The following is an 11710-nucleotide window of genomic DNA, read 5'->3' as shown; positions in this document are numbered from 1 at the left end:
ACCACACGAGCGGAGCAGAGAAAAACTGTAGATCCTACCACAGGTGATGTGTGGGAGGGACATAAAGGGGGGCGCTAGGTAAAGGGGGGGGGCACGTGACCTGCTCCTGATCTTCTGAGTCATCGAGGCCTGCCTGTCTGACACCTAGTTTCCATGCTGACTGAAGGAGATTACCGTGCACTGTAACAAACTATGCAAACTAATTAATCGCTGTAATCCTGCAGGAGAACAAAGGTGTTGAAAGATGACCTGACTCAAAGAGGATGTTATTTACTCATTTGTTTTGCTCCCCAGGGCCTCTGAAGATCCATCTTGTGTACAAGGTGGGAGAGTCCCCCATAGCACTTGGACACAATAGCTAACATATTACACGCGCACGGTGGAGGATTAAAGATTAGCCTACTATATATTTGCCAAACTGTCACAGGGCGTCAGCTGTTGTGGGTTCTTTGCTTTCCAGCCTGGCAGTGTGTCGTCTCTATTGTCCACGGGGTGGCAGCGGCTCCCAGGCTTCACTGGGTGTTGTGGTCTGTTAGCAAAGGTTTGTTTTTGTAAAGCTCTGGTCTATTTGCCACCAGTGGAAACCAGAAAAGGGCCAAGACTGACTTGAACCAGTGCTAGAGAGGGCAGGGGCCAAAAGCAATACTAAAACCCTGGACGCCTCTGTGGGGCCTGGGGAACTGGTTCAATGATTGTGTTTCTTACTGAGGTGGCTAGGAACCAGCCAGCCTTAGAGCCCTGCTGAACTGACTCAGGCTAGTAGCAGACCCTGCTCCACATATTTCATAGAATATCAGGGTTGGAAGGGACCTCAGGAGGTCATCTAGTCCAACCCCCTGCTCAAAGCAGGACCAATCCCCAATTTTTGCCCCAGATCCCTAAAGGGCCCCCTCAAGGATTGAACTCACAACCCTGGGTTTAGCACAATGCGCAAACCACTGAGCTATCCCTCCAAAGAGTTAATAGTCTAAAGACAGGCAAAGCCTAGGGGACAGTGACAGACCACACAGCTGATCAGCGTGATGGTGGCAAACTCTGCTTGTTGGGGTGGATTTAGTTAGGAGGGGATGACGTCATAAGCGATAAGAGACCAACAGATTATGGGCAGCAGGTTTAAAACAAGTAAAAGGAAGTTCTTCTTCACTCAGTGCACAGTCAACTTGTGGAACTCCTTGCCTGAGGAGGTTGTGAAGGCTAGGACTATAACAAGGTTCAAAAGAGAACTGGATAAATTCATGGAGGTTAAGTCCATTAATGGCTATTAGCCAGGATGGGTAAGGAATGGTGTCCCTAGCCTCTGTTTGTCAGAGGGTGGAGATGGATGGCAGGAGAGAGATCACTTGATCATTACCTGTTAGGTTCACTCCCTCTGGGGCACCTGGCATTGGCCACTGGTGGTAGACAGGATACTGGGCTGGACGGACCTTTGGTCTGACCCAGCTTGGCCGTTCTTATGTTCTTAACAGCTGAGAAGGGAAGGAAATCATAGTCAGCTGGTTTCCAGCCCTTTGGCCAAGACTTTCAAAAGCGCCAGTGATTCTGGGGCACAACCTCAGCGCCTTTTATTCAGAGGGCAGGTGCTCAGCCCCTTCTGACAACCGCTTTAAGGTGTCTCACGTTGGGTCTCCCAAAGTGGAAGCACCCCCAGTCTCACGTAGTCACTTTTGAAAATCTCGGTACCCCTTTTTGTTGGTGCCGGTTTCACTCTGATGCCTAGTGAAGCCTTAGGCCACAGACCATCTTTGTTAAAGACTCAAAATTCCCACCCCCTTTAACTGAGGTGGGAGAGGTTACAATACATTTCTCCAAGGCAGACCAAAAAGCCCTCCCATGAATCCGGGGGAGATGAAGTCTGACAATATTAATATTTCTAAGGTAATTAACAAGAAAGAGGAAAAAAACCCCTTTAGGTTCCAGAACTGTACCCCAATAACGTACAGGGGATTGTGGGGAGAGGGATGGGGAATTTTTATACATCATAAAGAAGCAAAACAGACTTGGACAAATAATTTCCTGTCTCCATGCCTCAGTTTCTCCATTTGTAAAACGGGGGGATGCCATTTACCCTCTTGATGAGGTCCTTGCAGTTTACAGATGCAAAGTGCTAGGTAAGAATGAAGTATTAGGGAGATGACCGTTATTTAATTATTAATCAAATCAGGCACAAACCCAGTGCTTTGTAGGTCACAGCTCATCAGAGTGATGAAGAAAGAGAGACTATGGCCAGTCTAAAGCATCCCTTATCACACCCATGGCACAATAAGCTTCACCTAATGCATTAAAACTCAGAACACCTTAAACAACCTTCCCTGACAGCTCCCATTTATATTTGAATCTGCACAGGTGTCGAGGTACCGTGTCCTGTTGTCTGCTCGCTGGTTCAGCGCTATCAAGTACAATTGGAGCAATGAAGTGATTTGTCGCTGGGTGTTTTCTCTCCCTGCTAGGGCATAAACAAAGGTCTCTGTCTATCCCTCGTGATACAATCAGCTATTAAGGTATGTTTGGCTGAGCCCCAGTTAGAAAACCAGGTTGGGAAATACTTGGGGGCTGTGAGTCAACCCTGGACAGTCTCTACGTAAAAGAATAAATTGACACAAATCAGATGTCAAGAATTATAACATTCATAAACCAGTCGGAGAACACTTCAATCTCTCTGGTCATGCGATTACAGATAACAAGGGGGGCTTAGCACAGCAGCCTGGAGGCAAGGCAGAGCTGGCTGCTAGGAGACCATGTACTACAAACAGGGTGATAGGGGAGAAGAACGCGATTATGCTTGTTCTGTCACTGTGGGAATGTAAAGACCAAGGCCTAGATCCTCAAAGGCACCTAAATACCATTGAGGGGCTGGGCCCACCAGCCTAATTCCACTTGTGGGGGACATACGTGTATGTTAAGAAGCTGCAGCTGCTTACACTGGGGCTAAATGTGACCCCCGGGCTCTGACCTGCCTCTCCCTAGCTCCTTGTCCCCCTGTGTCCCTCCCTCCCCATTCTGCACATGGGGTAAGTAACGCCAGAGGGTTCAGGGCAGGGAGGAATCTGTCCTCTCACCACCTTCCACTTAGAGATAGCCTCAGGGCGGAGAGTTAATAGCAGCAGCGTCGCCAACACCAAGCGTTCAAACGGCATCCATCAGAAATGACCCAACTGGCTTAAAAAGTCACGCGTGTGGCTTCAAGACGTCGGAGGAGAGCGTTACCAGTCGGCCCGCCGACCCGTCGGACCCCTCGTCCCGCAGTACCTGGTGACAAAGAGGAAAAGAAACCCTTTTGATTTATGCTCAGCCACTTTTCATCCAAGGCTCTCAGAGCACTCACAAGACCATGGGCTTCAGCCCATCATGGCCTGGTCCTGTCCCGTAAATAAATAATTATTTCCTGCTGAGGTCAGGTGATCCCACGCGGTGCCCTGTCCTCAGTCCACCCAGGGCTGCGTCTCTCCCAGCTGCTGAGGTGTCGTCTGAGCAGAGGCGGGCAAAGGCCACCGGCTGTGAAGGACAGAAGAAGCAGTAAATTCTTATGCTGGTGTATCAGACCAGGGTTTCTCTACCTTTCCCATGTTGCCACCCCCTGGGATCCACCCCACCGGCCAGCTGGGACCCCAGCTCCTATTTAGCAATATGACAAGGACGGGGCAGTATTAACCCCCAAAACCCTTGTAGGGGTCACGACCCCAGGGTGTGGCTCCACCAGTGCTGTGGACCAGGGAGGGGGCATGCGTGGCCAGTTCCACCCCTGCAGATGGAAACGACAGCTCCGGCTCCCCTCGGAGCAGAGTGAGCCAGTAACTGGAGTGTGACCTTCAGCTCCGCCCGCCCCCAGGCCTTTGCCTCTGAGGATGGCCATGGACCTCCCTCCTTTCCAGCATAAGACAAACCCAGCAGCTCTGAGTCCCCGCTCAAAAGGCGGCGACGGTAGCATTTTTAACACCCAGGAACCGAACGGCAGGTGCTCGTGCCAGGCAGGGCCTTCCTCAGGGGAGGTGTAATCGCCGCACTCTAGACTTTGGCCTTGGCAAGAGCCGCCGGCACCTCTCCCCAGCTTCAGCACAGAGGGAGGGCAATCGCCAGCGGCACCTTGGATTCTCCAGTTAGCCGAGCCATGCAATTTCTTATCTGCTGCGGAAAGTCCCAAAGGCCCTGCCAGGTGCAGAAACCGCCTGCAAAGCTTCCTGCAGTGGAAACAAGCACAAAAACCAGCCTCCGGCTGTGTCTAGCCCGGGGGCGGGCGGGTGGGGGTTGTGCTGCAGCTCCTCCCATGCCAGGCAGGGTCCCTGCTCTAGCCAGGTGCAATCAGAGCTAGTACTTCAAGTCTGGCCAGATTCTCTCCAGGTGAGGAACCACCTGAGGACAGCACTGGCCTTCCGGATGCAAGATAGCAGGGCCCCCACCCAGCCCCAGGCTTCGTTGGTGGCTGGTAACGCTGCATGGAGTGAGTGGTCTCAAAAGTCTAGTATGTCGCCCAGATGCTGTGGTGATGGGCACCAAACAGATACTCGGAGTAATAAATACAGGTATTTAATCTGCACTGAGAGTGGCTGGGCTTTAACTGCAGCAGGTGACAATCAGGTGGTAGCTAGGTTTCTCTCGGTCTGTGGTAGCCTGACCCCCGGTACTGTAGTCTCTGAGCACGTCTCAATCCCAGAAGGTAGGGCACTTGCAGATCGGGAATGGAGGCCCAGGGAGCTTAAGGCTTAGATCTGCAAAAGGATTTAGGGTCCTGACTCCTGTGGATTTCAACAGAACTTAGGAACCTAAATGTCTTGGTGTATCTGGGCTGCAGTGAGTCACTCCAAGTCACACAGGGAGCCTTTGGCAGAGCAGGGACATGAATCCGTGTCTCCAGTGGCCCATGCTACCATCCTACCCCCGCTAGACAGCTGTACTCACGTTCCCCAGTGCAGCCCGAGAAGCGTCTGCCCACAGCCTGGTTTTATAACAACCTTCCTGTTCCCAGTGGTCAGGAGGGCTCAGATGGGCCTGAATCCAAGCTCTAGCCCCAAACAGCTGGGCTCTGGATCAGAACAGAGTAGCTTGTGCCCGTTTTCCGGTTAGAACCCTATTAGGTTTTGGCCAGAAAGGTTTTTCCCCTCCGCACCTCCCAAGGGCGTCTGCTTGGAAGTAAGGAACAGGATGTTAAGTATCCAGTGTAGATAGGGGCATGTTGTGTTTAACGTTATACCAGCTGGTCATGGGTAAACCCTTCGGGAACCACAGGGTAACCCCCAACCAGCTGGCATGATGTTTAACCTGACTTGTCCCTGTCTTCCCTGTCTATGCTGTTAACATGACTCCTCATGGTCATGTTCTAATGTGATCTCATTGTCTAGTGAGGGGAAGTCGCTGGGGTGCCCAGGGCCTTGCAAACGGTGTCCTTGACAGCTACACGGCTGGCTCAAAGGTTTAGATTAGAGCCTTGGCCCTGGCCCTGGCCAGCATCTCAGTCCCTTGCTGGGAAGCAGCACCTCCTGAGCTGCTCTCAGGTGGCACCGATTTCCTGGAGTGCCAATGGGGCTTTAGCCTACCAGCAACTGTGGCTTTTGCATTCCTGGGTGGGCAGCATTTTCAGTGGAGACACAAGCAGTTGTGCTGATGAGCAGAGTTCAGAGGCTCCAGCGAAAACATGGGGGGACGGACCCCTGGCATCAAGGATTGGCCTGCCCAGTTCTGCCAGAACACGGACCTGCAGCTGCTCCAGCTCAATCATGAGCACAGAAGGCAACCTACAAATTGGCTTCACATGACCAGAGACTGTTTACACTTTAGGGTTAAGCAGGGATTGGACTTCCCCTGCCAACTCAATCCTTGGCCCCGCTGCTGCCCCAGCCCAAAAGGGGAACGAGCTAACAGCAACCGAGGTGCTGGTTTCTGCGGTGTGGAAATGGGCCGTGGGGAATTGTAGCAGGCCAACGTGGCCTGGCTGACCCCAGCCTTGCTCTCTGACCATTCTTCCGGCCCTTCCGAGATCCCAGCAGTGTGGCTCTCCATCCCCCATTAAGGGCTGACGATGCCCCCCACCCACATCCCCTGCTGATCTAGGGAGCAAAGGCACTTTCAGGATTCGAACCCAGCTCTCCTGCAGTGCAGCGAAGAGCTTGAGCCATCAGGCTACGGGACCTGCATGGCAGCTCTATGGCTTGACGCTCAGCTCTGGGTACCCCCTGGGCAGGAGAATAAGCCTGGAGGGGTGAGAATCACCCTACAGCACCCCCGCTCTGTCCCAGCAGCACTCATAGATTCCAAGGCCATAAGGGAACTTCAATCTAGTCTGACCTAGTCTAGCTCTATCTGATCTTCTATCTAGCCGCACCTCCTGTGTAACGCTGGCCAAGGATGCAGGGAGGCGGAGGGAGGCCCCTGTTTCATCTGCCTTTCACAAACAGGGCCTTTCCTTGCCCCCTCCCCTGGCCTGGGTAGGGCCAAGCTAATCACTGAGTACAGGATCTTCAGATCAATTTCTTTAATTGGTGCCAGGCGAGGCTTTGAAATGTGCTAACCATGGTGGAGTCAGGCTGTCAGCCAGGAGGGGAGAGCCCCAAAAAGCCCTTCGAACAGATTACCACCGCCTCAGTGCTCTTCAGTCCCAGGCAAGCCCACGGCAGCAGGACTGTTCATGTTACTAACACTTCTCCTGGGCTCTCTCTTCCACTTACGATTGTCTTTCCCGCACGGGGCCTGGCCTTGCAGTGCAGGGCACGAGCAGCCGGGCTCTGGGGCTGCTCCTTTGCTGCACCGTTCCTAAGCAGAGAATCAGTGAATCCAGTGCTGTGAGCATCCAGCCGAGTTGACCTTGGGGCTGCCCGGCTGCACCATTCCTAAGCAGAGACAGTAAATCCAAGACCCTGCCCCCCACTCCGCTGCAGAGCGGGGAGTTGGTTTAGCCCGCAGCCCCCAGAGTGATTACACTTATCACCGCAGATAAGGGGGCAGTGATGCTTTTGTCTCGGCCTTCGAGGCGTGAGGCCTGCAAAGAAGGCAGCTACTTCAGCACGGGAATAACTGCGATCTCACCTGGCCAGATGCCACAGGGATGGGCACGGTCGGAGAACGTGGCTGGAAAGGGTCAGCAGCTTGCCTGGTGTAGTTGTTGCCACGTGATTCACCTGCAAAAGGCTCCTTCCTTTTTTGTTTTTTTGCCAACCCCTGTAGAGACCCCAGGACCGACCGGGACCCTGACTTCTGGCCCGTTGGCCTGAATCCATCCCCGGCCAGACCCCACTGAAGTTGGTGCCGCGGCACCAGGCTGGAGTCTGGCCTTGCACTGAGCAGCCAGGTGCAGGTTCACGAGCTGAAGCCAAGGAACTGCTGCCGTCTCGGGCCGAGGAGCAAGGCCAGCACGGTGCTCCATGCTGGTTTCTATCCCCGGGCAGCACACAGGGACGATGCAGGCCTCCCGCTCCGCCCCTGGCTGAGGGCGCTCTGGGTGGAGCGGGGCTCAGGCTTGCGAAGCCGGCCGGCTGGGGCCCACACACTGCCCTCCTGTAGAGCAGCACCCGGGCCTCAGAGCCCTGACACTCGCCCACAAGCTTGGTTACAGCCTGGGGAGGGAGGCCAATAGACTGAGCCCACCTCAGGAGGGCACTGGGGCAGCCGCAGGCGTGGAAGAGGAGCCTCGAGTTTGGGGTGCCCAGCCTGAGATACCTTGCCCCGCCCCTCCGAACACCAGCCCCCAAAGAGCCTCCAGTTTGCAACCTATTTACCATTAGGGGCCGCCGAGGCCGCTCTCTGTGGGACACAACCACACCATATACACCCTACCTGTGCAGCACTGAGGATAGCACATGGGCCATCCTGACGGGGATGCAAATGGCCCATGGGGCACAGGCCGAGATCACAGGCTCTAGCTGGACAGACAGACAGATGGAGGCAGCCACCATCAGAGGGCACTTGGGAGCCAAGTCTCCGATTCCCCAGAGGCTCCCAGGCACCTCACTCCTATTGAAACCAGTAGGATTTAGATGCTGCAATGCCTCTGCGGATCTGGGGCCAGAAGTCAAACTCCCCCACCCCCACCCAGGCCACGCTTCCGCCCCACAGGTGGGCTCAGGATCAGGCCATGGTGGCTAGTGCCTGTGCTGCATTGCAGGCCACAGGTTGATTTGTCGGGGCGCAGGGGGGATTGGGATTCCCTCACATGTGCCGAGCCGCCATCCTCGAGAGACACCCTCCTGTGGCCCCCCCCACTTTAAGCAAACCTGGGCTCTCACCGTGAGGGAAAAGCTGTTAAACCAAAGGGCCAGATGGGAGCCGTTCCGGTTAGCAAGGCTCAGCTCACGCCCGGCAGCGCCCCAGCCAGGGACTCCATGCAAAGATTGAGGAGAAGCCACTGCAGATAACGCTGTGCAAACTGTCCTTCACTGCGAGCGATTATCATGCCAGGAGGGGGAGAGGCAGAGAGAAAAGGCAGCCAAGGTGGCCTTGAGCTCTCGCCTGGAATAAACAAGCAGTCCCATCCCCACCCAGCTGGCCGGCCGGCTAGGGGAACTGGCTCAGAGCCCTGTCACAGCCCCAGGACCGCTTCAGCTAGCGCAGTGTGGCCCCACCCATGTGTCTGGCTCAGCGGAGCCTACGTTGAGGAGACAACCCCATGGTTAGCCCCACCACGCTGCTGCCCCGGTTGTCCCCATTGACCCTCATGCCTGAGCTGAGCAGCGGGACTGTTCTGGTCCCTCGCCCTGACAGGGCTGGGGTCTCAGAGGAGACAATGCAGGGGGAGGGGGAGTCCCAGCAAGTTGGAGGAGATGCCGTCCCAAAGTCCTGAGTCTCAGAGCTCAGGAGTGGGGCAGGAATCGGCTTTCCTGTCCCCCCCATTCCGATTTCAGAATTGCCCCATTCTCCATGAGGAGGAAACCGAGTCCCAGAGCAGCCAGGAGCCCAGTGGTTAGGGTACATCTCTGGCCTATTGGAGACCCACATTCATACCCCAGTTCCAACACAGCCAGAAAAGGGACCTGAAACTGAACCTTGTTCCAGGTGAGCGCCCCCAGCTCTCAGGTGAGTAGCTGCTCTGGGGTCCCGCTCTCTCCCCTCTACCAGAAACTCCATCCTGGACCTGAGAAACCTTCCCAACAAGTTTTGTCCAGACAAACCCTTTCCCACGAAAAGTTTTGGTCTCAACTTGTCACAAATTCCTGACCAAAAACCCAGCCCCACTCAGTTCCCATGGCTAGAAGCTGGGGGCGACGCTTGTCCCTAGGAGCTGGGTTTTACCTGGTTGCAATTAAGTCAGGTCATCAGGCTGAAATAGTTGACAGAGGCAGCGTGATCTAGAGGGCAGAGAACTACCCTGGGACTCTGGAGATCTGGATTTGTTCCCAGCTCTGCCAGCAACGGGCTATATGACAACAGGCAAGTCACTTCACCTGCCTCTGTTTCCCCAGCCACCCTTTGGCTGTTTAGATTGTGATCACCTTGGGGCAGCCGCTGCGTATTCTGTGAGTGTCCAGCACCAGGCGCCATGGGGTCCCGCTCGCATCAGGGGCCTCTAACTGTTAGTGGGAGGCCCATGATATTTATTAATAAACCTCCATGGCGATAGGCACCGTCCTAAGCTCTGGGGCCCTGACCGTGCATTTAAAAACCACAGCACCAGCATGGATCCCAGCCACAAAACCATCTGAGACCCCAGCACTGCCAGACTGCCTCCCCCGCGCAGCTGATCCTGTCACATAACCACAGCCTCGGCCCTACCCCCGGCAGCTCAGACCGACAGGCTTTGCAGCATACCTGGAAGGTCAAAAGACTCCAAGCTTGGGTGGGGGAGTATCTGCACCTGGGAGAGGCTCCAGCAAGCCCCCTCCCCTTTTGATTCAACAGGTCGCTTATGACACAGGGAGAAAGGCAGGACCCAAAGCAGTTGCGGCTGCCTATTCCACCTCCCTAGCTTCCTGTTGCAGTTCCAAATTAGCTTCTTCACGTCCCGTCCCGCCCTGCTGCCTGGCGACACCGTGCCCGTTCATTAGCGGCCACGTTTCGCCCCTGCCTGTGCGGAAGGGAAGAGGGTGCTGCACGGGGCCTGAAGGCCCCCACCCTCGGAGGGGCTGGAGCCACAACAGGGAGCAGGGGGTGATGGGATCAAGGCCCAGCACCGAGGCTGCATTCAGCGCTGCTCTTATCAGTGGCTAGCAGCTGAGCCCTTGCGCACTGTCAATAAAAGCTGTTACCCTAAAGATGCTGACAAAGTCCCGGTCAGCAAACGGCCCCTCAGCCCAGGAGCTGCAGGAATCCCAGCCGCTGAGGGAGGCGCTGGAAGTCTTAGCAGCTTGGCTCTTTAAGCCCGTTCCCTAGTGCCAAGCCTTTGCCACCCTCCACAGATACCCACTTCCTTATGCCGTGGGTTGAAGGGGGTAGGCACAGATCTCGCCCTTGCCAGGAGGGAAGCTCCGAGAAGGGGATGCTGCTCTAGCCTGAGCCCCTCCCTCTCAGTGCTGGGAGCACAGCCTGACCTGTTACCAGGCCAGTTGGCTTTTTTGGGGCTTGTGAATTTTACAACCACAACAAGAAGTCCCGTTTTCTGCCCCATCACTGTACTTCCTTGATGAACGTCGCCAACTTACCCTGCACAAAGACCACATGCTTAACAGAGCTAGTCTCTTTCGCGCCGCGGGCCCTTGGCCAGCTCCCACTCGACTCCGACGGCTTGAGGGCTCATCTGCTTTTGATCAGATGTATGGCATTTCCTCCCGGTCCCTCCCGCCCTAGATAAGCACACAGGCACACGCAAAGTTCAAATTTGACTCCTGCAAGTGGGTTGTGCCCAGGCCAAGCTGCCGTGTCTGACCACTTAGGAATTCAAAAGGCAGTAGGAACCTGACTGAAGTAAACTCCCTTAAAATTCACATGAATGCTCCCATCTTGTTAGGCTCTTTAGGGCAGGGACTGTACCTCAGTACAATAGGCCTCGATCCTGCTTTCAGCTGCCCCAGCGCCACTAATCATGGAAGGGCTTTTGCTTTGCTCACCCAAAGTTTGGGATGGCTGACAGCCCCCTGCAGAAGGCTGGCACGCGGCTGACGCATATCTGGGGCCAGAGCTCCAAGAGCACTCGTCCCCTGCGCTTGGGATGTGACCGACCCGAGAGCTCAGCTCCCGTTTTAGGGACCTACACAAGCGGCCAGATTTTCCAACGTGCTCAGCACCCAGCGTGCACTGAACATGGGTCACCTGGAGCCGAGGCCTAGTGCTGGCGCTCTGACCTGGGGTGAGTTTCACACTCCCTGAAGGCAGAGCAGACCCCCCGCACCCATTGCTCTAGTATCAGACGCAAGAGTGTGATTCGAAGCAGAGAGCCCAGGGAAGGAAATTAACAGAGGCATTTGGAAAAAAAGTCAACTTTATTTCTCATCAACACAGATTTGGCAACAAAGTCACAACAATCAGCATTTTCACACCCACTTGGGAAGAAACACATCCAAAAAACCAATAACTTACACAGAATTACGGTCCAGTGACCAGTCCTTCACTGCGGCGACAGGTGGGCCTATCAGTTCCACAAACTAGTCACTCCAGGGGAAGCAAGAGTGGGAAGGAGGGAACGGCTGTCGACCGGCAAAGCGCTGACAGTGGGCATTTCACAGTGACCCGCACGAGTGTGAAATGCTGTGGCACATCTGGATAAAGCTACAGACATTTGCTTCCCCCTTCCCCCCACCCCCCAAAGTCACACACAGAACAGTCTCACGTCCCTCCCTACCGGCATACGGGATCG

The sequence above is a fragment of the Natator depressus genome, chromosome 19 (genome assembly GCF_965152275.1).
Source record: "Natator depressus isolate rNatDep1 chromosome 19, rNatDep2.hap1, whole genome shotgun sequence".
In the NCBI taxonomy this organism is placed as follows: domain Eukaryota; kingdom Metazoa; phylum Chordata; order Testudines; family Cheloniidae; genus Natator; species Natator depressus.
Note: the sequence above shows the minus strand (reverse complement) of the source record.